Source organism: Canis aureus, chromosome 15 (assembly GCF_053574225.1).
Source record: "Canis aureus isolate CA01 chromosome 15, VMU_Caureus_v.1.0, whole genome shotgun sequence".
Taxonomy (NCBI): Eukaryota; Metazoa; Chordata; class Mammalia; order Carnivora; family Canidae; genus Canis; species Canis aureus.
Window position 1 is genome coordinate 55,008,447 of NC_135625.1, and position 26,952 is coordinate 55,035,398.

The 26,952-nt window shown below is 37.8% G+C and overlaps 1 protein-coding gene across 7 annotated transcripts in view; it reads left to right on the forward strand.

Annotated features, from left to right (window-relative positions):
- CALD1 (caldesmon 1) overlaps positions 1-26,952 on the forward strand; it is a 189,171-nt gene that overhangs the window by 24,735 nt on the left and 137,484 nt on the right. For 2 of the 7 annotated variants that reach the window (XM_077849992.1, XM_077849991.1), the window contains exon 2: positions 16,641-16,682. The exons of the other annotated variants lie outside the window; for them this stretch is intronic. The gene's annotated coding sequence lies outside the window, so the exon portion shown is untranslated. The remainder of the gene's footprint in view (positions 1-16,640; positions 16,683-26,952) is intronic. 7 annotated transcript variants of the gene reach the window in all.

Below are 26,952 nucleotides of genomic sequence, written 5' to 3' on the forward strand. Positions count from 1 at the left end.
AAAGACTATAAACTTTGAAAAGGAATCTTGGATGGCTTACAGATATAGTAAGGTCACAAAAACACTTAGTAGATACTGAATTTTTATAAAAGTATTTAAATTGATGAATATTATTCTCAGAAGTAGCATAAACTTAAGAATCATAAATGCTAACTAAAAGTGAACATATTATGACTAGTTGCCAATTGCTGTCTAATCAACCCAATTTGGCCAAATCCTGCATTTTTAATAAATAGACTTAAATCTAACCCATATGAAATAAATCGAATGGTTAGAGATGACAAATCTTTCTATGGGTTACTCTCAGCTGCCTTAATCAGTGTTTTCTAAATTTTCTCAGTTTCTGACTCCCCTTTGAACTACCAGATTATGCCTGTTGAGGGATTGAGTCTCCTTCTTTCCAGTTGGTTATAATTATACCATGCTTTCTTTACAAGAATATATAATTCTGAATTCACTATCAGTAGAATATATGTGTGTTGTTTTTCCAATAGTCATTAGACTCTTGCCCAGTGCCCTAGGACAAAATTGTGCCCTCTGAAATGGCTCCATGAGGTGAGAGCTAGTCTGCAGCCATTGAACTGGCCATTGAGAGTCTCAAGCCATTGACATCTTCATTAGTGCCCCACCCCCACCCCTTGTGGTGGGAGAAGGTCTTCTCTTTTCCTGCACCCAAATGTGTCCCAATTTTTGAAATGGTTAGCAGTTCAACAAAACACCAAGTTTGCTGTGAGAGCTGTTCAGGCCTTTATTCTGTCCTCAGCCTTTGTATTCTTAGTCTGAGAATGCTTCACCATCCCCTTTTAGCTGAGAGCGCAGTGGCTAGGTGCATGGGGACAAGCCTCCTGGCAGCTCCTGGGCCTTACAGGAATGACTGACCACCCAGATTGTATAATTTGTCCAAGAACGTGTCTATTAATATGAGCTGTCAGCTAAGAAGACTGTTTCCTTGGTCTTGAGTGATTTTTATTCATTCTTTACTGATTGAAAGCCAATCTATAATTCAAGTCATGCTACCTCCTTATTGTCCTAGTCACAATTAATTGTTTTCCTCCTGGGTTCCCATAGCTTAAACGTCTTTTGTGATATCTGACCAGCATGATTTACTACTCTTCTCTCTGTCACCATCAGGCAGGAATCATTTTCATTGATTTTTGTATATCCTGCCCTCAGTTCTATCGCCAGGCACAGCTCCAAGCACAAAGTAGAGGGTTAACAAATGCTGAATTGAATTCAATTAATTGAAGACAGGAATGTTCGCTGACACCGTATTAATATGTCTAATATTATCCTGCCTCCCTGGGGAATCTTAACTTCAGAGATAGGTTGCCAAGTATAATCAGAATTGCCTGGAGAGTTTTTTTCAGACTACCCAGGCTGATAGTATGGATTGTTTTGCTACTCAGGACACTAGGAAATCAACCCTGCTCAGTCCTCATCAATCCTCTCATCTTGGTTCACAACCTTCAAAGACAACTCTTTTAAGAGATATCATTTGGAACCTCCTATTGACTCCTATTCATTTTAATGAAATCTAAGAGATGTTTTCATCATGTTTGAAGTTTAATTGATCGCTTGAGCGTAATGGAAATACTTAGATTATCTTAAATGTAACATTTAAACAAAACTGTTTACAAGTGATCTAGTAAAAACCAACTTCTTAAATGGGCTTTTTTCAAAATTACCTAAACAAGTCATTGCAGGTGGGCCAATTTTCCCTCTTTGCTTGTCACTTTAGAAGCTCATTTGGACCTGTTGTGTCCCTGAACTAGTTCTCTCACCCCACTGGCTACAGAGTAGTGCATTTTTGTTTCAAAGGGTCAAAGCATTCACATTCTGACATTCAAAATATGCGCTTGGGTTTTTTTTTTTTTTTTTTCCTAGAGTCAAAACCCCTGAAGTATAAATCCTTTTTAAATGAAGAAAGCAGTGCCAAAAGGAATGAAACATTTTTGGTCCCTCTCCAAAACAGAGAGATAGCACTGAAACAGGAAGTGAATGATTTAAATATCCACTCGGCATCTTGGCAACATATTTATATTTAAGGGACTTAAGGTTAAAAGGTTTTAGTCTGGCCTGGGAACGCTCTATCTTCCCCTAGGGTTTGGAGCTTTGGGGAAAACTTTTAAGCACTTATCAAATATTTGCAATTAGCCATTTTTTTGAAGCCAAATTGTTACTGGGAATGTCATAGGACAATGTTCTTGGTATGCAGCATGCCACCATTACTCTCCTGCTTCTTATGATTATCTCTTTAGCAATCTAGCTTGGTATGGTGGAAAGTTGCCTTATTTTCTATAAAGAAAGAAGAAAGACGAAGTTCCCCATTCTTCTAACTACCTCTTTCAAAGCTAGAACTATACAGAATGACCGCAAAAAAGGGGAATTCAAAATTGGGATTCAATTGATTGTGTATCCCATACTTGTCTCTAAACAGCATTTCTTTTTTTTCTTTCTTCCTTTCTTCTCTTCCATTTCTCTTTTTCTTTCTCCTTCTCCCTTTTGTTTCATTCTTTAGGTAGTGCCTCATAGGCCATGTGTTGAACTTTGGATTTTACTCTGTATAAATCAGGAGGCAGTTGGAAAGTTGGGATCGAAAGAGCGGTATAAAAAAAAAAAAAAAGAAAGAGTGGTATGAGTTGAATCCCTATGTTGTATACTTGAAACTGATATAACATTGTGTGTCAACTATACTTCAGTTTATTTTTTTTTAAGTGTACAAACTGATTTAGAGTTTACATCTTGCTATGATGTTGAGAACAGAATGGCAGGGCAAGACAGAGGCGCTGTGTGGAAGCTGATATAACTTGGTTTTTTAAAAAAAATATTTTTTTAAAGATTTTATTTATTTATTCATGAGAGACAGAGAGAGAGAGAGAGAGAGAGAGAGAGAGAGCGTGGAACAGACAAAAAGCAGTGGGAGAAGCAGCCTCCATGCAGGGATCCTGATTTGGGACTCAATCCCCGGTCTCCAGGATCACACCCTGGGCTGAAGGCGGCGCTAAACTGCTGAGCCACCTGGGCTACCCTATAACTTGTAAGATAATGTTGGCTTGAACTAGGGTGTCAGTGATGGAGACAGTGAAAGCAAGCAAATTTTAGATATGTATTTTGAATGTAGGGCATCAGGATTTGTTAATGAATTGGAGAGGTAAAGAGAAAGAAGCCTCTCGAGAACCTATAAGTTTTTAGGAATTTTGTGAGCCAGTTGTTAAATATAAGCTGTACTAGAAATTATATCTATAATTATATAAACTTCTAGTTAAATGAGTTATATTAAAACAAGGGCAAAAATACTAAAACTTAGAAGACATACAGATGGCCAGCAGACACATGAGAAGATGGTCATCACCACTAATCATCATGGAAATGCAAATCAAAACCACAATGAGATATCACTTCACAGAATGGAAGTCAGAGTGGCTAATATCAAGAAGACAGAAATAACAAGTGTTGGTGAGGATGTGGAGAAAAGGAAACTCTTGTGCACTGTTGGTGGGACTGTAAATTGATGCAATCAGTGAGGAAAAACAGTATAGAGTTTTTAGAGTTTCCTCTAAAAATTGGAACTAGACACACTGTATGATCCAGTAATTCCACCACTGGATATCTATCCAAAGAAAATGAAAACACTAATTCAAAAAGATACATGCAAAATAAAAAAATACATACATCTTATGTTTATTGCAGCATTATTTACTATTGTAAGATATGAAAGCAACCCAATCATCCATCAACAGATTTTCTTGGTATAGAAATATGTATATCACATATTTATATATATTTCTATATTCTTATACATATAATATATGATATATACTATATTTTGTATATACATACACGCATACACACACACACATATATACACATATAAAATGGAATAACAGCCATAAAAAAGAATGAGATCTTGCCATTTGCAACAACAGCATGGATAAACCTAAAGGGTATTACTACGTGAAATAAGTCAGACAGAGAAAGACAAATACTACATGATTTCACTTATGTGTGGAATCTTAAAAACAAACCAATGATCGAACAAAAATAAATAAATAGAAACTAAAAATTCATTACTTCTTAATTATTTTACTACATTTTTTACAATTACCCATTCTCTTGAAGTTACATCCTTTGTATCGGTGTGGTGAAAATACTACATAATGGTGCACTACTACTATGCATCTCTTCCCAACTCCATGTCCAATGATGTGATATTTATAGGTACAAATGGTTAATGGTGGTAGCATTTACACAGAGACGTTGGGCCTTCCGCTACTGCTCACTCTTCAGAACTGAGAATCTGTTACACATTTATTAGCATACCACTAGAAAAAGGCATAAAAAATGAGCTCAAAGTTTTTGGTCTAGAAACTGGAAGAATGTAGTTTCCATTACCAAGAAAAACATAGAAAGAGGAATTGTGGGGTGGAACTCAGTAGTTTGCTTTTAAACATTTTAAATTTGACATGAAAATTATGCATATGATTGGAATTGCTAAATGAGTAGTTGATACAAGTCTGGGATTGAGGGAAGAGTTTGTAGGTGAAGATAAATATTTAAGAGTCATCGGTATTTGCATGATAGTAAGTGCCAAGAGGCAAGATGAGATCCACACAGTGAGTTAGATGGAGGAACACAATCCCAGGACAATATCTGGGATCCCCCCAGTGTTTAAAGATCAGAGTGAACACCAACAACCAGCAGGGGAGGCCAAGAAGAATGGTCAATGGGAGCAGGAAAAGAACCAGGAGGGTGTGATGTGCTAAAAGCCAAGCAAAGAAAGGAATTCTAAAAAGAGGGACCGTGATCAACGTGTCAAATGCTAATAGGTTAAATAAGACAATGACTGACAATTGGCCATTGGATTTGACAATGGTGAACTATTGATGATCTTGAAAAGAGTCAAAGGGGTGGTGGAGAAAAAGTCTGATTGGCTTGGGTTCAGGAGAGGATGGGAGGAAAAAAGGTAGGAATAGTAAGGAGAGATAATTCTTTCCAGAATGTTTGTTGAAAGAGAAGCTGAGGATTGGAATAGTTGCTGGAGAAGCATGTGGGGGCATATAAGTGAAGATTCCCTTTTCCTAATTTAAGATGTTATATTTAGGCACACTGGTAAAATGATGAATAATCCAAAGCAGAGAGATAAATTGATGGTGCAGAAGAGGAGTGACAATTGCTAGAATAATGCCCCTGGGTAGTTAGTTGAAAGAGGATGGTACCAGGGCATAAGTGGAAGCATTGACTTTAGGTAGGATAATGGACAAATAAGGCATCATTGCAAGAAGAAAGGCTATCTGGAGTCAGCTATAGGTAGATTGAAAAATATGGTGATGGGAATCTGTGAAATTTTCATCTAATTGCCTTCATTTTCTCAGTGAAATAGAAAGCAAGTTTATCAGCTAAGCCTAGGAGGGAAAGAGGAGGATCGGGAGGTTTTAAGAGACGATGTTTGGACTTGGAAAAGATAGAATTGCCAGGTAGCACCAAGGACTCACTTGACGTTAGTGATAATGAATTTTAAGTAAAACCAGTCAGTTTAGCTGTGAGTTTCCTCCAGCTGGGTTCAGCTGCCTGCTTGCTATGTGGAAAGTAGTGTTTAGAATGATGAATCATGGGATGTCATCTGGGGAAGGAGGTGGGTGGCTGAAGTATGTCAAATGACAAGATCAGGAGAGGAGTGCAAGGAGCTAAGAGGCCAGGATATTAGAAGGATCCCATACATGAATATTTGAAATCACTGAGAATTCAGGCAGAAATTGTACTGAAAAGAGTTACAACCAGGAGCTAAAATCTTCTAGAAATGAAGAGGAGTGATGCAGGGATCAGTAAATGACTGCAATAAGGAAGGGTAGTGGGTGATATTTTTAGAGAGAAAATGAAGGATGAAAAATGGTAAAGAGGAGCAAGAAGGACACCTCCTCCACCTCCACAAAGAGAGCTCTTTGTCCAGGATTAGCTGTTAGTTGAAGTTTAATATTCTGGCCTTAGACTGAATACATGACAGTCAATTATCAGCCATCCTGAGATGGCTACATCCTGATCTGGTTCATGGCCCAGATCCCTCAGCAAGAGGCACTAAGCAGTTGGGCTATGGCTCATGCCAAAAGTCAGACAGGCAAGAGGTTAAACATCATAAGAGTCCGTGCAAGCCAAATACTTAATCTCTCATTGCCTGATTCCTCCTAGCCTCTGAGCAAGGAGTGGATCACACAATCTCAATCCTTCGGTCAAGTTAATGGAACTGTGGGTGGATGCTTAGCCCAAAGTTGACCAACTCATTCGACGGACCAGGGGCTTGAGACATGGCATATGTAAAGAACTCTCTGCCCAAACATGGAAAAGTTGAGCCTAGCAGATTCTGTGTCTTGAGAATTTGAACTAAGAGCAGGAGTTGGTAGGCACTCGTGGGTGCTGAAGCTGAGAGTTCGTGAAATGGAGTTGAGATGAACAACTGTACAGGGACATTTGTGAGATGCGTAAGTCAAAACTTGATCACAAGAAAAGAAAGAAAGACTCTCAGATGATAGCAACGTGTGGCCCAGGAAGAAAGAATAGCTGCAGTTCCTGATTTTCTCATTTCCTGTTCCTGCACTCGGTGAAATCTTGGTATCTTATAAAAACCACCACTGTCTTTTTACATTGTACCTTAAATCAAAAGACCCTTGAATTGAAGGCCAGGAGAGTCGAACAGAATGTCTTATCCAGATATTCATACAAGTGGATGAGAGAGTGTTACTAGTCCATAAATGTTTGCTGTACTCAGAAGAAGGTCAGAGAACAAGGGAAAAACATACCCCTTTAGATAAGGCAGCAGTTCTGGGATCTTGGAATTTCTTTTTTTTTTACAGTCTCTCTGTGACTTTTGTTCTTCTTTTGTCTAGTGCTTCTAGACAAAGAATAAAAAATCCTGAGTACTGGTCTTTCCTGCACTGCTACCACATATCCTTGGATAACTGCCTTGCCCAATTTCTTTTTTAAGACTTTATTTTTAAGCAATCTCTATACCCAATGTGGGGCTCAAACTCATGGCCTTGAGATTAAGGGTCCTGTGTCTTCCAACTGAGCCAGGCAGGTGCACTGCCTTATCCAATTTGAATTTGGATTTCTTTATCTATAAAATAGAGAGTTGATCATATGACATCTAGGTTCCTTTTAAGCCTTGAATTCATGAATCTATAACTGTGTGTGCTCATTTTCTGGATTTTGACCCACTAGGTGCATGGACCCTGGCTTTCATTCTCATCTTCACTTGGTCTAGCTTTTCATTTCTTCTCCCACTGCTAGGAATGGGTCAAGACAAGTGTCAGGAGCATGGACCATCTGCAGTACTTTTGCTGCCCAGTAGGTGACTGCATCGACATCATGTCCAAATAAGTGATACCATGAATTCCTCATCCTCTTGGTTTCAACTCTTGCTGACCTCTATGTATTAAGTGGGATACACACAGACACAGTTGAATTTCGACTGTACATGTTGTTTGAGAACTATCAGTTTTCTTCCATGTGTGATGAGAAAGAACAAGGAGTGAGAAAGCAATGTATAACACTATATGTTATCTCTATGGCTGGTCAGCCTCACCATGCAGAACTACTGCCTCTTTGCTCCCAGTACTAGTGGGGCCTCCCAGAGAAGCTCCCCATCATTGATTCTAGGTAAGGAAAGCTCTGTTTCAGATTTTGGTACACATCACTCTTGCTTTGTGAATATTTACTAATCATGGTTTTAGGTAGATAGATCTAATGCAACATAATATTATTCACCTACCTGAAGTCTCTCTTTTGGGCATTTGACATTATCTTAGGTTCATGATCACCATCAGTGTTCCTTGAATAAGCTACTCTATTTCACTGGCTCCTGCTGAATCATCAACGTTACATTCTAACTGTTTTAGAGGGGTGCCCCATCCCATTTCTTATGGTTTATAAGACTGAGGAAATGGTTAGGTCTGTGTAACCCCATCCAGAGCTATATTTTAGCTTCTAGAAGCTAGGAGGGTCTAGGGTTTTGACTAAATTATGTAAATCTGGTGAGCTAGTTGAACTGAAAAAATCTGGTGTTTGAACCAAATGTATAGAAAGAATGAAAGTAGAGACAGAGTACTTCCCACAATTTATAAACATATAATATTCTCAAAAGTACTTGTTATCAAATAAAACATTTAAAAAATCTATCCCCCCAAAAAACAAAGTCTATTAATTTTTTTAAAGTCTGTCCTCTATTTGGCATATATTCCTTTTGTGAAATATCAATTTCTTAAGAATCTTCCTTTTAATGGGCAGTCATGTCAACCAGGGTCATTTAGTTGTGGATTCATCTATTTTCCTCTTGACTAGATAAAGAGGATTAGTTTTTTCAGTGCTGTTGTTTCCTCTTAGCCTAGCTAAAAGGTTTGCTAATTTATTTCAATCAGATAATTTCTTTCCAGTGGCAGTCATCCTTCAGCCCTAATATTAGATTTTTCTGGAAAAGTGCAAGAATTTTTATTGTATTTTATTTAAAAGAGCACAGTGGGGTGGAGCAGAAGGAGAGGGAGAAGCAGGCTCCCTGCTCAGCAGGGAGCCCGATGCAGAGCTTAATTCCAAGACCCAAGGTCATTACCTGAGCCAAAGAAAGACACTTAACCCACTGAGCCACCCAGGCACCCCTAGACTATATTAAATTGGAGTTTGTCTCTGTCTGGCTATATGTGTGATATTTCAAATCAACAGATGTATTCTTAGCACTTACTAAATAAGGTTGAAGAATGCAGGGACCTGCCACGACCTTCAGCCTAAGAGTCTTAGAGTTTATCAATTAACAACCATTTATAGAAGAAAATTACTGCAATTTCTGCATTTTCCACTTATTAACCTCCACATGGTGGACAAAATGGGAATTTAACTATATTTTAGTTTGCAATTTTTTATTTATTTATTTATTTATTTATTTATTTATTTATTTATTTATTTATTTTTTAGTTTGCAATTTAAAAGCTACTCCAGAATATTTAAAAGAGCTTATGATGTCATTCTTAGATCAAGTGTATATTCTCCGTAACAAAACCATTCCTGAATAGCCTCTTTCTGTTCAGCCAATTTAAGTTAGCACTTGGCTGTTTTGTATAATTTCAGTTAGTTTGGAAGATTTGTGTTCATGTTTCTGCTTTGATTGAACTGGCCAGAGGATTTTTGGAATCTCTAAATGAATGGGTAAAATTTAGAATGTAAGGGCACTTTGAAGTGAACTATACAAGTGATATACAAATGATCAATGCCTTTAGCCAAGTACTGGAGAAGACCACTCCAGTGGTATTGATGCTAGTTACATTTCAATGACAGTCCCAGGGCTTCAGTAGGTGAGGTTCTATTGAGTCAGAAGGTAGAACAATGAACTTAACTTTCCTTGAATATCTTTGATGGTTTCTGTTTTCTTCCTCACTTTATAGTCATTTACCTTTTGTTTTGTAGGAGTATGTTAGATAGATAAGGACAGTAGTCACTGAATTGGATTATTTGTTGTAGAGAATGTTAGTGTTATAACCAAAGCAATAAAGTGCCGTTTACATTTGCTAAAAATTATGATTGCTGAAGTTTTATTTTTATTTTTGTCTGTAGTCTTCTTACGTAAAGTTAAAATTGTTAAGAGTGTGCCTCTGGAGAAGTACAAGGTAGACAAGCTTGTTGGTGGGCTTTTATATGTCAAAGAAGACTGTCAAAAAAGGTTCTGTTTAACAAATAGTTACAGTCTTTACAGATAGATATGTACCTTCTTGTAATGGTTAGAAAGGACTTTTTTCTTTATTTGCGCTTTTTGACCACTGCCGTTTCTTTCATTTTTAAAAAATTTTTTTAACTTTCTATTTTTAAATAATTATAGATTAGCAGGAAGTTGTAAAAATAGTACAGAGAGGTCCAAGAACCCTTCACCCAGTTTTCCTCATGATAACATCTTACATAACTGTAATATAGTAGCAAAACCCAGGAAATTGAGATTGGCACAATCCACAGAATTTACTCAGGTAGAAAGGACTTTTTAAGACAAAAAGTAATTTAGAACAACCAGAGCCTTCCTCTAGCACTTGTCCCTTTTACAGAAAAGTACCTCACTCTTATTTACTGGGCATGGCACTTTGCAGAGGCAAACTCACTTAAATTCACTTAAACTTATAGAAGCAAACTCCCTTAAAAAAGAGCTGACCTCTTTTCTAAAATTACGTTTCTTCTAAAAGATTATCTTCATAAAGCTCTACCTGTTAAGGACAGAACAAAGTTATTGTTCCATTTTGTGAGGTATACAAAGGCTGAATGGTAGATCTCTATGGGAAGGCAGAAATCATTTGGCACAAAGTAGTTAGAAAGCTAAGTGAAACAGGAATTCTCTTACTCATTCCATTATTTAAGGGGCCTTTCAAGATAGAAGACATTGTTTTTTATTTCCCCATATAGGAGTTGCCTGAGAAGTCACAGGTATGTAGCAGCAAGATTGAAATTTTCAAACAATAGTTTTCCTCCCTGTAAACTTCAATCCATTTAGCTATAACCTCAGCTGCAATGAAGACACAGGTGTTTACTCTTGTTTCTTGGTTAACTATTTCTGAGTCGTATACACATAGATCACATTCCCTATAGAGGAGGCAACAAACACATGTGGAGCTGACTTATTTTGTTTTGCTCTTACAGTATACTTAACACTGTTCTGAGAACAAAGACCAAAATATTCTGAGAAGAACACATTATTTTATTTCTCAAGATTTGTATTATATTTGAAATGAATTTAGTGAGGGATAAGGATGAAATACCATAAATGTGGAAATACTCTCCTAAGGTCAGTAGTAAAAGTGATACTGTCTAGAACAGATTGAAGACTGATTTGAAGTTTCACTAGAATTTCATCCAGTGTACTTTTTGCTTTTTGGATTTAATGCTGGTTGAAAAATGGAAAAGTAAACTGCTTTCTGATAACTAATTATTGCAGAAGCCTTCTATTTAAAACATAGATGCATTTTATTCATATGCTTCTCTGGTTTTGAAAGGTTTAGTGTTTATTTGAGGGATGCTTATGTCAATTATCTAATCAGAAGCAGACCCCAGACACTGCCAGAGATATTTTGGAATGTATGGTCTACTTCAAAGGAAGATTCCATGTCTCCTTGCCCACACGAACCCAATTTTTCATAGTGAGAAGAGCAAGGTAATTAGATTTTCTTTTTTCAGAGCAAAAATTATTTTTATATAATTTAATGGGTCATATTTCTCTTCTCAGTAAATATGAACAATTATCACTCTACTCTAGAAAATGTAACTCAATGACCCATCACTGTGCCAAAGCTTCTGTGAGGCACCACAAAAACAGGTCAGATGGTAGCCATGCTCCAAGAGGCAACTGGACACAATGTGAAGTTGGTATCTATGACACACTCCAAGATTGAAACCAAGCAGTCAACTGGTGGCAGAAGTCCATATGCCTACATTTTTGGTTTTTTGTAATGGAGAGCTTTAGGAGGAAAAAACAGGAGATTGGGTACCAGTGTTACGTGGTAGAGATTTTAGTCACTGAGGAAAAATCCAAACTGGCTGGGTCTTTCTTTAAAAGGAAAGACAGTAAGTCCAGATCCAAAATCCCAAACCAATTTCTTCTCCTCTCTTCTGTGAGCTCTTCTGATTTTGCACAAAGCAAGAGGGACTGAGAACAAGGAATCTGACCAGATGGAGAAGTAACCCCAGGTGAGGCCCAAGAGAAAGAACCAAAGGCCTAGTGTGGAGAACACACTTGAATGACACTCTCTGGGAAATTTAGAAGGACTCTGCACCCATTCTACCCCTTCCCACTCAGTTACCTTAAGTCTCAGTGTAGATACCATCCTCAGGAAAGCTGAGCAGACCCAAGTTTGGCTAATTGCCTTTCTCTCTCTGTTCTGACAATGCCCAATACTTTCTCTAGAGCAAAACTATCACTCTGCATCGGGCTATTTAATTTTTATATTCCCAGCAGACTGCAAACTTAATAGGACTAGAACAATGTCTCTCATGTTTATAATTTTACCCTCTTTACATAGCACTGTGTTGAGCACATAGTAAATATTTTCATAAATGTGTTGTGTTGATGTTATGAGGCGAAAATGATTATCCATACCCTTAATGTTTGGGATACTTCAGATTGCTTCATAAAAGCATTTAAATACCTTCATAGCCTTAACCAGGTCCAGTAGTGTTCAAATAATCTCCACCAAATTTTGGAAAATTCAATCATTAACTCAAAACCATTGTAAAAATCATGGTAGTACCCTATGATGACTATGCCTAAACCAACATGGTTTTAAAGAAGAGATTCAGAAAGCCATGAAAATACACACTGGCCTAAAAACTCACACCCTAAAAGAGAACAGAAACTGAAATAATGGATCTAATGAAAATCAGACATGGTTTTGAAATTTTGTTAATGTGCTTTCTCTCAACCCCCACCCCTACTTCTACTTGCTTCTGTTTGATATACACGAGAATTTAGATCTAAGAGGGAATTTCTAGTTCATGTATATGCATATGGCAATCAGGGACTTCTAAGATATATTCTAAAGGTCATTTCAGTCCATATTGCTGAGGGTGGTCTGTCCACTGTAATGAGATAAACTGATTCATCTGATGGCCTTGATGCTGTGTAGATAGACAATGATCTGAAGGTGATGAATACAACTGCCCTTTGGGCCATATTACTCCCAAGTCTGTTGTTTCTATGGGAAAATATTAGGTTCTATCTTGTTGAGAATGGGAGCAGTGAAATCTAGGAGAAATCTGGCACAGGTAAAAATGGGTAGAGCACATTTGATTTTCCAGATGAAATGCTTCTGGGCCTAAAGACTCCTGAAAGATATTTGAAAATATAAATGCTGGTCTTATCCAGATACCATTATGGAATATAAAAACATTAGAAGAAAGATTATAGTACGGTGAGAAAAAATGTTGCTACTGGAAGAAGCTGTTTGAACACATTATCCTCTAGAAAGGTTAAGATGATTTGCAGGTCTACTGTGCACCCTTAGTAATTAGTATAATTTATTTTATTTTTTATTTTTATTTTTTATTTTATTATTTATTTATTTATTTATTTATTTATTTACTTATAGATTTTATTTATTTATTTGAGAGAGAGAGAGAGCTCAAAAGCAGAGGAAAGGGCAGAGGGGGAGGGAGAAGCAGACTTCCTGCTGAACAGGGAGCCTGATGCAGGGCTGGATCCCAGGAACCTGGGATCATGACCTGAGCCAAAGGCAGATGCTTAACTAACTGAGCCATCGAGGCATCCCAGTAATTACTATATTTAAAATGAGATTCTCTGTAGACACTAGATGCCCTAGTTGCCCAATTAAAAAAAATCCATGTGTAATTCTGCAATATTGCTAAATATTTTTTTCCTGGGAGATAGGGTAGGAGGAAGCAAGTAAGAGCTTTGAATTTAAAGTATATATTAGCATTTCGTTATTTTAAAAGATCTATTTAAAAAAAAGATGAATAATGGGATATATTCCTTAGAAAATTTTAAATGGTACCATGAAACCACAGTGACCAGATGATATAGATCATCTAAGATTAATCAATTTAAATATAAAACTAAGGCTAAGCAACTGTTAGCATTATGATTACAAAATATAAATATTATATACTTCAATAATATAAAAAGATAGTAATATTTTAAAATAGGGAAGGGAAGAACTGTAGGAAAAAAATGTAAGTGTACAGATTTCCCTCTGTTTTATGGTAGAGAGTTGGATGATTTCTAATGATGACATCTGTAGTTCAAACAACAAAAATTACAACCCCTGTCGGTCTTTCTGTCCACCCATTCACCTATCATTTCCTTGTTTCCTTCAAAGATTTAGCAATTAATTCTTATAAAAACAAGTAGATGGAGGCACACTGAGCTCTCCTGTTGGCCAGACACATATTATAGGGAAAGTTCTAGGCCATTAATAAAACTGTTGAGACTAAAATCACAAAACAACTGATAGTTTTGTGACTTTTCACCAAATTCTTACTCAAGATGGTGCCAATTCTTGGGCAATTCTGTTATTTTGACCACAGTATTGCTTGTTGAAGTTATATACTGAATAGAAATTAGAAATGTTCACTTCTAGAATTTTCTGTTTGGTGAGGTGCCAATTGCTATCTTTTACTATGTCAATGTCTGGGCCCAAGATGAGGTTTGCCAGAGATGTGGGAATATGTCATATCTCCTAGCTTTGTACTGACAATTAATTATTTGCTGAGTGGTAACAAGTAAATAAGATGAAGGGAGACTCTCTAGATTTTCTAGAATCTAGAATGCCTGAACAAAACATAAATTTGATCAGTTTGCTTGTCAAACTTACTGTCCAGCATGATATTAGCAAGACATTTAATTGACTGAGGTTTTATTTTTCAGTTGAATGTCATAATATAGTGATTTTCATAAGAAATTTGACAAAATTTAACATTACAAAATTTTTAAGGGAAGATACTAACTTGCCTAACATACTCCTGGAATGCTGTAGGTGTTCCATAATTGTTATATGAATGAATGCTAACACCCAATATTTTATGACACTGATACCTCCTTATGTAGAAGTATTTCAAATTTCTAAAACATCTCCTCTTACTGTCTTCTTTGCAAAATTTCTCTCCAAATCCTAAAACAAATTGTTCTACTTCATTTGAAGAGAATTAGGTATGTTCTTATTGCATTATTCATACTCAACTTGCTATTTTGTGATGTAGTGTAGTTTGCAGTTGTGTCTGTCTCCCTGATTACATTGTATGTTCTTTTGAAAGCAAAGATTATGCCTTAATTTACCTCCCTGTCTAGTAGACTAACTTAATACAGTAGTTTACATATGGTAGCTCTGTACCTAAGTCAATAATTGTTGAGTTGCCTTGAGATGAAATTAGTGGGTAGGTCTATAAAAAACTTTATCTATGTAATGGGTGTTTAGTAAAGTTCAAAAGTGATCATGAAGGTGAAAGAAATTTTGACACTGTGAAGTTCTAACCCCATGTTAGTGGTTATTATCACAACCATGCATAGGTTGGAAAACTACCAGCGTTGGAGCCCATAAGCAAAAATTCTAGAAAGTCTCCATTCATCCCATTTATTCATTATCATTCATGAAATAAATTGATTTCCCCTGGAGTAATCCCTCCTCTGGGGGCATCCTGTCCGCCCACCTGTTCTCTCATTGACCTTCCTTAAAATGCTAGAGTTGCTAAAAGCTCGGGGAATATTTATTTTTCATACTCTCTTCCTATATATACATAGACACCATCTCAAAAGTAAAATTTGTATAATTGTTATTGAAAAGTTGTTTATGAGAACAAAATCAAACAAGTAGCTGAGGCCTTAACCCCTCAGTAGAGTGAATACAATGTTTAGATATTTGCATGTTTCACTGATTTTTTTTGACTATAATAATCACAGGGCAGCAAACTTCTGCATGAAAAGCAAAGAACTCAGCCCCTTAGATGACTGATTCCAAATAGTCAAACACTGAGTATAATGTCATTCACATCTGGTTGATAGGATGTGAATTCACCCTTTTTTATCCAGATGGCTTCAGCCATATAGATAAAGCATGGAGGCTTTCCCACATTTTACATGGTACTTGGTGTTATAGAATTCAGCTTTTGTGCTGTTCTTTTCCTCTCTTCTTGCTATTTGCCTGGATCTCATTAGAAACCATTAGTGATGTAATACTAAACCTATGGAATCTTAAACATGCTTTTAAAATCCTGTGGAATAAAAAAAAAATTAAAAAAAAAATCCTGTGGAATAAAGATGTCTCCTACCAAACCAAAAATGCAGTGGGAATAGACAAAGTTACATTTCTTTAAGAAAAAAATGACTCATTTCATAGTTTCCCAACTGTTTCGACTGAAGCTTCTCAAAATAAACTTTCTGCAATATGCAGCTTTGATGTCTGACTTTGAAAAAAAATCATTTCTCAAAGATACAATCCAATCCTTTTTGGGTGTTCATGTATTTTTGCAGATTAACCTACTTTTATTTCAACCAATGAATGACACAATATTAAATAGCCATCAGACTAAGAAAGAAAAGTATGTTTGAAGTGGTCTTAACTCCTACATAAACCAAATATAAAGAACATGCTGTATGATTTTTTTAAATTACCACAAAAATAGAATTTCCAGAACATTAACAGAAGGGGGATTTGGTCCATTAAGAATAACAAAACAGTTTAGATGTCATGAAAGTGGAAGATTAGGAGTGCAGTTAAGCTTAGTAATGATATTTTTGATTCATACGCTATTTCCTAGGCTAGGCAACATTTTTAATTTTTCACAGTCTTGAACCTTAATCCTTGAAGGATAATTCAAGTTTTAGAGCTTACATACTGCAATTTGTTTGGAGTGGCAATTTGCCATTGACTTGCCTCGGGGTTCTTTTGTACTCTTCCAGCTGGGGAACTTAAAGGTGATCATTTATTAACTCCAGGTCTACATATGGCCACTGAAACAACTGGTTTTCAATCAAATCTTTTAAAAATCCAAACAACCAGTTTTTGAGCTGTTGGTCAGACTGATTTAAGGCATCAGTTGCTTCTGTTCAAACAACAGTGAATGAAATAACTGGGTAACTGACAATCTTTTCTTTCTTTCTCTTTCTCCTCTCTCTCTAGCTCTCGGTGATTTTCCCTTTGGAGCAGCAGAAAGAACATAGAGTAAGATCTGCATTCTAGTACCAACTCTTCCCCCTTTATCTAATGCTTGACAAGTTTCTTAACCTCTCAGTCAGGCCTCCATGTTCTCATCTGTAAATGGAGAAAAAAAATGCTCACCTCATGGATTTGTTTGGGACAGTAAATAAGAACTGTGTGGCGCTTGACATGCATTTGGAATACAATGAATGTAACTATATTCCCTTTTCCTCTTCAGTTGCACACATGGAGCCTTCTGCTTTTTCCATTTTCCTTGTGATAGTAATTTCTCTACAAAAAGAAGAGAAATTTGTGGCACCCAGTTGGTTCAGTCAATGGAACATGTGACTCTTGATCTCAGGGTAGTTCAAGCACCACATTGGGTGTAGAGATTACCTAAAGATAAATCTTTAAAAAAAGAGAAGAGGGGCACCTGGGTAGCTTAGTCTGGTAAGCATCTGCCTTGGGATCAGGTCATGATCCCAGAGTCCTGGGATAGAGCTCTGCATCAGGCTCCCTCTGCCTGTTGCTCCCCCTACTTGTGCTCTTTCTCTGTCAAATAAATAAATAAAATCCTTTAAAAAGAGAGAGAGAAAGAGAATATTTGACACCAAATCCATTAGATTACTATAAATATTAGAATCTAAGATATATCTCAATTGGTCAAATCCGAGTTCTAGAACCTAATGTTTCTGATGATGGCAAGAAGCGACCATTGTTGGAATTTGTGTTATTCCCTGTGATTTTTAAAACCTCCACAACTGGGGTGCCTGGGTGGCTCAGTTGGCCAAGTGTCTCCCTTTGGCTTAGGTCATAATCTTGGTGTCCTGAGATCAAGCCGCACATTGGGCTCCCTGCTCAGGGAGCTTCTCCCTCTCCTTCTGCTCCTCCCCACTGTACTCTTGCTCTCTCTCTCTCTTTCTTTTTCAAATAAATTAAATAAAATCTTAAAAAAAAAACAAAAACCTCCAGAATTCAATGTTATCTTACAACCTTTCTTTCCTTTAGAGGCCTTATTATTTTTTACATATTTTTTTCCTTTTTTCAAGTTTTAATTTAAATGTGTTAGTTAACATACAGTGTAATATTAGTTTCAAGTATAGAATTTAGTGCTCATCACAGGTGTACTCCTTAATCCTTACTGCCCATTTAATTCATCCCCCTCCGCCCCCCCACCTCCCTCCAGTAACCCTTCAGAGGCCCTTTTAAATCTATTAACCAATAATGTCTCTAAACTCCTCTTGATCTAGTATGCATTTTTAGTACCAGCACTTAAAGTAATGCATTCTGAGTGTTTACTGTCTGAGTAATGCATTCAGCCACAATGTGAAGAGATTGTATTATGTGGCCTGAAACTATCACTTAAACACATTAAGATAGAAATATAGTGGGGAATAAGGGATGGGAAAGGCTCAAGGCAACTAACTTTTTGTTGTTGTTGTTCTTTTCTTTAAGATTTATTTATTTATTTTAGAGCATGTGCAGGGTGGGGGTGAAGAGGGAGAGTAAGAAAGAGAATCTCAAGCAAACTCCTTGCTAAGAGCAGAACCGAACATGGGGCTCAATCCCAGGACCCAAAGATCATGACCTGAGCCTAAATTAAAGCTAGATGCTTAACCAACTGAGCCACCCAGGTGCCCCAAGGTAACTAACAGTTGTAAGATGATAGCAAAGCTCAGTAGGAAAGGAATGGACTCTTAGAGTCAGGTAGACTTAAACCCTGACTCCAGCTCTGTCTTATTTTAATGCCTAAAGTTGTTGAGAGGGGGACAGCCCGGGTGGCTCAGCAGTTTAGTGTCGCCTTCAGCCCAGGGCGTGATCCTGGAGACCCAGGACTGAATCCCACGTTGGTCTCCCTGCATGGAGCCTGCTTCTCCCTCCTCCGTGTCTCTGCCTATCTCTCTCTCTCTCTCTCTCTCTGCTTCTCATGAATAAATAAATAAAACCCTAAAAAAAAAAAAGTTGTTGAGAGGGCATTATATACCTAATCAAAGCAAATTTGCTTTGACAAATAACTTTGTTAACACTATTAACTGTTAGTGTTTGATTTGTAACATCATACAAAGTTGATGATTTGTAGAAGCCATATGTATATTCTTTCAGGGTAATGTGGAGATTTCTGCTTTATTGAAGTCATTTATAGTTGATTATTGATTTGTACAACTTATAAAATTATATTTAGCTATGCAGTTAATGTAAAGGCCTCTAATCACAAAATAACTCAAAGTCATTTTATGATTACAATAAAAAATGATCTTGGTCTTTCCTGTAGATCGATCTCCCAAATGATTTACTAGTTATCAACAGCACAATTCTTTGACCTGGGGGTCAGAGTTCAGTATTGCATCTGGGCAGGGACTCCTCTCTACAGACTAAACCAGAATACACTGGAATGTGTTTAGGAGAAATAAATGCACATTTCTAGATTCTTCACTGACTTTATTTTCCTTCACAGTTTCATTGTAACCATGAGTCAGGTTTCAGGAATCCCCAAACTTATTTCCATAACTCTTCTTTTGTTCAGCCTCCGTGGCCTATCCCAATCTATATTTTGAATCTGATTTTGAATCTTCCCCAACTACCATTTATATCAAAAGTCCTAGCTCCTGCTGTCCACTCCAGAGAAGAAAGCTCAAAATTGACTACAGATATGATCAATACAACTCACTTCCTCACTCCCCTCTCAGCTAGGCTTAAAAAAAATACATTTTATTTAAATTCAATTTGCTGGGCAGCCCGTGGCCCAGCGGTTTAGCGCCACCTTCAGCCCAGGGCGTGATCCTGGAGACCCAAGATGGAGTCCCACGCCAGGCTCCCTGCATGGAGCCTGCTTCTCCCTCTGCCTGTGTCTCTGCCTCTCTCATGAATAAATAAATAAAATCTTAAAAAAAATAAAATAAATTCAATTTGCCAACATATAGTATAACACCCAGTACTCATCACATCACATGCCCTCCTTAGTACCTGTTACCGGGTTACGGCATCCTCCACCCCCCTCCCTTTCTGCAACCCTTTGTTTGTTTCTCAGAGTTAGGAGTCTCTTATGGTTTGTCTTCCTCTCAAATTTTTCCCCACTTAGTTTCTCTCCTTTCGCTTATAGTCCCTTTCACTGTTTCTTATAATCCACATATGAGTGAAGCCATGTGATGATTGTCTTTCTCCAATTGATTTATTTCACTCAGCATAACACCCTCCAGTTCCATCCACATTGAAACAAATGATAGGTATTCATCCTTTCTGATGGCTGAATAATATTCCATTGGATACATAGACCACATCTTCTTTATCCCTTCATCTGTCAAAAGACATTGTGGCTCCTTCCGCAGTTTGGCTATTGTGGACACTGCTGCTATAAACCTCGGGGTGCAGCTGTCCCAGCGTTTCTCTGCATCTGTATCTTTGGGGTAAATCCCCAGCAGTGCAATTGCTGGGTCGTAGGGTAGCTCTAATTTTAACTTCTTGAGGAACTCCATACTGTTTTCCAGAATGCCAGCCAGGCTTTTGAACATGATCACCTATGAATACAACTTGTGTGTTTCTGCCCAAGTGACTTTTGTCCTTCCTGAGCACTAGTGAAATATCCTCACTCTTCCTTTCTACTTACCTGAATCTTAACTGTTAAGAGCCAGTCTTTTTTTCAAAACTCTTCCTGAGTACTGCAGCCCATTTAATCAACAGACAGCAGAGCTTTTCCAGTCCATTCCTCATCCTTTTATAGAGACTGAGGCCTGTAGAGTTTGTGACTTGCCCAAGGTCACGTGGTTGGCTAGGAGTTTTAGCAGAACTAAAAATCAAGGTCTTTTAACACCTTGCCAGGACTTTTCACCACACAGCAACTGTTGTATGAGTTACTTAAACTGATCATGATGGCAGACATTTTACTTATGACATTGTTTTTGTATTATTGGTTAATTGCTCTTAAGTGTGTAACCCTGAGTAACCAAGTCCTTCCTGGGCTGCTCCTTGCTATCATAACTGAATAAAATTATTGGGGCCTCCATCTCAGTATTTCTGGGAATCCCCAATAAAGAGACAAAGCGGTGGGAATGGCCTTGTTTTTCTGTCAACTCCTGCTCCAAATCCTTTCGTCTCTCTCATTTTCATCCTGAACATGGAAAAACTCTCCCCTTGCCACATTCCCACAAAGTCACTATGTTTAAGGGACTTTGATGAATGATTTGAGGTGATAGACGGTACAATGCAGCTGAGACTAGATCACAGTTTAAAATTAATATTCGACATGGTGTTCAGTGAGGCTTACAGAGGAAGAGGCCTAGTAAGTTACCTGAGACTGGTATGGCTGAAGAGAAAGTCAGCTTTTTAACTCTTCGTCTTAATGCTCCCCCAAGTGATTGCTGGGGGTGGGGGTATTCACCTTTTACAACCACAAAGGAAGTCAGGATGTTTACATACAAAGCCATCATCCATCCTGGGCTTATGACCTTATTAACTCTAGGAAACAACAAAAGTTTTGATGTTAGTTTTTCTTTAACTTGGGTCAGGTTGAATATTTAGGCAGTGCTCCCTTTCTCACTGACAGGGAGGGCACATTCTAGGGGTCAATGGGTACATGTTTCCCTTTCAATTTCTACATACATAGTTGGGGAAAAGAATCCAGCAGTATTGTGCAGGATGTATGGGGATTACAAAGAGGACAGAAGCAGAACAGAGGAAGGAGCTTCCTAACCTTTACTGAGCACTTTCTTCATGTCTGGTACCATATTACTTACTGCATGGCCCCTTATTTAATTGTCACATCAGTGCAAGGTAGATATTTCCCATTTTCTTTATTTTGTTTTCAAGATTTTATTTATTTATTCATGAGAGACACAGAGAGAGAGGCAGAGACACAGGAAGAGGGAGAAGCAGGCTCCCTGAAGGTAGCCTGATGCTGGACTCGATCCCAGGACCCCAGGATCACGACCTGAGCTGAAGGCAGAAGTTCAACTGTTGAGCCACCTAGCTGAGCCACCTAGATGCCCTGATATTTTCCACTTTAACAGAGAAATTAAACACTCTGCAAAAGTCATCCAGCATATCTGGACTTCAAACCCAGGTCTGTCTGACTTTAAAGCATTTACTCATGCTTCAAAACAACTAAAGAAACTGCAGTGCCTCGCCAGAGGACAGTCGTAATGGTCTGGGCACAAAACGATGTATGAACGATGGAAAGTATGGTAGAGAGGAAGCAAGAAAGCCCTCATGACTACAGCGGCCCAAGTAAAATCCTAGATTTGGTGCCTACTGATTGTATTTCTGGTGAGAGAAAGGGTGACATTTAAGATGGTACTGATATTTCTACTTTCAATATACCTCTATCCGTGTACTGAGGGTAAGAAGAAATCTGAATATAATTCAGAGATTCTGTTTGAGGAAGGTGATGGTAAATCCATGATGGGCTGAGATGGGAGACAGACGAAATGAATTTCCTTTCATCCTTCCTTCTGTTGAAAGCTATTTGATTTTACATGAACTCAGAGGACCTTATACAGAATCTGAATTGGGTATCCCCACTCAGCTTTTATAACCCAAGAAGGGCAACATGTTCAATAAACTGTCACCAAGAGCCTTTTTGGGCAGCTTTTATTTATTCATCTTGCCTGTGAGTGGGCAAAAGGGGCAGGTATCTGGTTTTTGTTACTGCATAGAAGTACAGTTACCGTGCCATTGATGTGAACGTGTAAGCATTGCATCTGAACTGAAATTGCACCATGTCTAAACAGAGGACTCTGTGGCACTTTTCTTACTAAAAGTTGAGTTTGGCAATCCTCACTCTGTTCCAGTCAAACATTTTCTTAGCCATATTAGGTTATATGGAAAAAAGCCAAATCACAGCTGGTGTATGAGTAGGTCCTCGGCACCGATGAAATTTCCTGAGAGTCTTTCTCACTGGTTTAAAAGGAATAGAGACAAATGTGGCTCAGAATATATTTTGAAACATGGCTGGAAAGAATAAAATCTCACCAATCCCCAAAGTATTAGTAACAGCAACTGAGACCAAAATCAGAGTTTTTAAGCTGGAAAACTTGGAAAGATTTGGGTATTTGTTTGTTTCTTACTGAAAGGCTGAATCAATTTATTAAAAGCCCAACCAACCTTATCACAGATGCAGGGAAAGAAATCAGAACGAAGTCACATCAGCCATCCCATGATGTTCCACTCTTGCTCTTATGACTTAAGTCTCTTGGGTTATAAAGCCAGCATTCGAGTTCTCGATCTACTACATTCTGAAGTAATCATGGACACTGGTTTAATTTCATTTTTTGTCAAATGGAGATGATATACTGTCTATCTCACAGGATTCTTATAAGAATCCAATGAGATAATGCATGATCCAACTATGACCATGCAAAGCATATTTATGTACTTTCTATACTTTTTCTCTTAAACTGCAACTTTTGATGAAAAGTTATAGCAGCAGAGGAAAGAACTTTTAGGGTATTTACCTGATTGCTTTGGTATAGTTATCTGCCCTTCATTCAGAACTACCTATATTCTTTCTCAATAGCTCACGGATACTCATCCACATATTCATTCATTTGTTCTGCGTTATCAAGCACTTAGCAAGGGCCAAGCTGTCAATCAATATCCTCCCAGCAGATAGGTGTTGAACCTATAATGCTTCCCTGTCTCATCATTAGATATTCTTTTTTTTTTAATTTTTGTTTATTTATGATAGTCACACAGAGAGAGAGAGAGAGGCAGAGACATAGGCAGAGGGAGAAGCAGGTTCCATGCACCGGGAGCCCGACGTGGGACTCGATCCCAGGTCTCCAGGATCGCGCCCTGGGCCAAAGGCAGGCGCTAAACCGCTGCGCCACCCAGGGATCCCTCATCATTAGATATTCTTTTTGAATATTTTGACTGTTGTCCACTCATTTGCTCCACTCCTATTTGTTAAGTGAGTAATGTGTTGTAGGTGGCGGCAGCGTGCTAAGGAACCAGCAGTTACACAACAACGACAAAACCCAGACGTTCCCTCATGGAGCTTTCAGTCTGGTAGGGATGACAAACAGCAAAAAATGTCATTACAAACAGTGATTGTACATGAAGATAAATGACAGAGAGCTGTAAAAGAATAACATGAAGGGAAAAAAATAACATGAAGGTAAAAATCTTAAAAATCTATGTATGTAACAATTCTTAATTTATCATAACTTAGCAAAAAATGGCTAGGATACTTGAAGTCTTTAACATACGTCCTATGCTTGTGTTTTAACACAAAAGTCAGTGTTTTGGGGGTATTGCAAATACCATTCCAGCTTTGAGGTTGTGAGTTTAGGGAAAGGTAAGAATTACCTAAACAAGAAATGTGCTATTGTGGAGACAAGGGGTGGAGAAATCATTGCAGTGTTAGAGAATAGCATGTCCCAAGACTCTGTGGCCTCCAAGAATTGGATCCATGCAAGAAATTGAAAGAAAGCTAGTGTGACCAGATCACAGCTGGGGCTCAGGAGAACACTGGGAAGGTAGGCAAAGCCAGGTCATATACAATATTGTGGGTCATGGTCAAGAATTGACTCTATATTCTGAACATGCTATCAGGCTATTGAAGTGCTTTAAGCAGGGTAGTGACATGATCAGATCAGTATTTTCAGAAATGCCTTTATTTACAGAAGGCCAGAATATTTGAACAGAGAGATGAGTAAGGAGGTTCCTGGAATGGCCCAGATGAGATATAGTAACTTGGATTAGGGTGGTAGCAACAATGATGAAGGTAAATGGACCATTTCAAGTCAATATTCCAGAGGGAGAATCACCTGGATTTAGTAATTTATGACATGGGGAGTGCTATAGATTGGATGGTAAAGAAGTGATTGGAGTGACTCCCAGGTCCAGGGCTTAAGCAACCAGTTGAATGCTGGTGCCCTTTACAAAAATGGGAAAATCTCAGGGAACATGGACTATGTTCAATTTTGTTCTTCTGGCTGAAAGAAAAAGAAGTGCTGGAATGTTTGTCAGTTCTAGAGAGGAAACTAAAGTATGACATGCAATCTCCATCTTTAGAGTGCTTGCACTCCAACATTAGACCCACTTCCTTAAGAGAGCTTCTCGGGGCACCTGGGTGCTGCAGTGGTTGAGTGTCTGCCTTTGGCTCAGGGCATGATCCCAGGGGCTCCTGGGATCCATTCCAGCATCAGGTGCCTGGTGGGGTGTCTCTCATGAATAAATAAAATCTTTAAAAGAGAGAGAGAGAGAGAGAGAGACCTTCTCAATCCATGAGAGGCTGTCCTGTGATGGTTTGGATTACCACTACCAGCCTGTGTTTTCTCTCCTGCTTTCCACTCTGTGTGTCTATATATAATGTGCTTGATTTTAATGGCTCAGATTGCCTCACCTGTGAATGACTTCATTTCTAAAGGCTCAATTCTGTCAATGTTTATTTTTTTTAAGATTTTATTTATTCATGAGAGACAGAGAGAGAGAGAGAGGCAGAGACATAGGCAGAGGGAGCATCAGGCTCCCTGTAGGGAGCCTGATGTGGGACTTGATCCCAGGATCCCAGGATCATGCTCTGGGCCAAAGACAGACACTCAAACGCTGAGCCACTGAGGTGCCCCCAATTCGGTCAATCTTTCAAATCATGTTCTTCAGTACAACTTTATTTTGGGGGGGGGGTCTTCTCTAATCTTGACAGTAAATGCAGTAAATGGATGATATTCTCTAGCTATTTGTTATTTGCTGTAACTCAGCTCCAGATATTTTGGTGGCATTACAGATACTGTCCCAACTTTTCCAGCTGGTAATCTGAAACAAGAAGAATTCACAGAAAGAAAGTACGATCCGTCTGATCCCTCAGTGTCACTAAGCCCTCTGTATTACTTAGCGATTTGAAACAAAGCAGTGGAGATTTAGGGATAATGATTTATGTACAAGAATGTCCATCACAGCATTATTTGAAACCTAAAATACTTTACATGCCCAGTGATTGAGGAATGTTTATATAAGCGATGATGTTATTAATCATGTTACAAGAATGATGTAGGAAAACATGCATAAGTGAAAAAATTATACACGACATTAAATTCACTTTTAAAAGAGAATCATTTGTGTGGCTAAAAAAAAAAGAAGGAAATATTTTGAAACTTTAATCGTAAGGCAGAAGGGATTAAAAGAGACTTTATAACGGTTTTTTACATATATTCCTGTATTTTCTAAATTTTCTGTAATGTATACTTGTATATTCTCCAAAATAAGACGTTTGTCTGTACAGCATTCAGAAATATGTCTGACTTTACAGATTTGATGATTCGGGACCTTTTATAATGAAGTAAAACGGAAACAAAAGTAGTCTTGAAAACCATTCGTATTTCATTCTGTCAGTAAATAATTGTCGAGGACTGTGTGAGTTACTATGAGGACACGAAGCAGTATAAAAATGTAATTGCTCACTCAGGGAGCTTATGATCAAGTCCAGCACTCCTGGATTTCCCTCCTTTGGATTCAAAACAGCCTAAAAATATAATAAGGACAGTTTTGGTTTTCATTTCTGAGTTTTTCCCCTTGAGCTGTATCAGGAAATGAAAGGGCACAGAGGGAAAAAAAAAAAAAAAAGACAACAGCAACCACTCTCTAAACAGTATCTCTGCAGCCTCAAAAGCATTTAAATTCTGGCTAAATGTAATGTTTTTCTCTCTCAATCTTCTGGTAGATTCCATGTAATATATTTATAGTTCTGTTTGAGGTTCTGGGATGGCATTCATATGTAGCCTCAGTTCTGTTACTTGCAGTCATTTGTTTTTCATTCTTGCACAATAATTTGTCACAATCACATTTTTATATTCCAAACATGTAAGAATTGTTGTCTCTGGAAAACATATTTTAGAACTGTTTCCTTTTGAAGCTGCAAGGCATGTCTTACAGTTATATATTTCAGCTCTGTTTATCCTGTAATTGTGCCTGAATTTGGCAGAATTGCCATTTCAAAAGAGAGACACAGAGCTACCCAGTAGTTATTTGGTGACAATTGCCCAAAAGGTTTTCTTGAATAATTTGCCTTTTTCATTTAATTCAGTCAACTCAGCTATTAATGTTAAAACTGATGAGTCTTCTATTGGTATTTTTGTTGGCATGTAGAGGCATTGCTATATTTAAACAGTGCTATTTTTTGAAGATAAAACTATTATGGACTGTTCAATCTGAAATGTATTAATGTGAAAATGGTTTCATTGACCCATCTGTATTTTCACTCCATCCTCCATTTGGTTAATAAAGGACATCATTTTTTATTTCTATTTTTTTTAAAAGATTTTACTTATTTATTTGAGAGAGAGAGAGAATGAGCAGAGGAGAG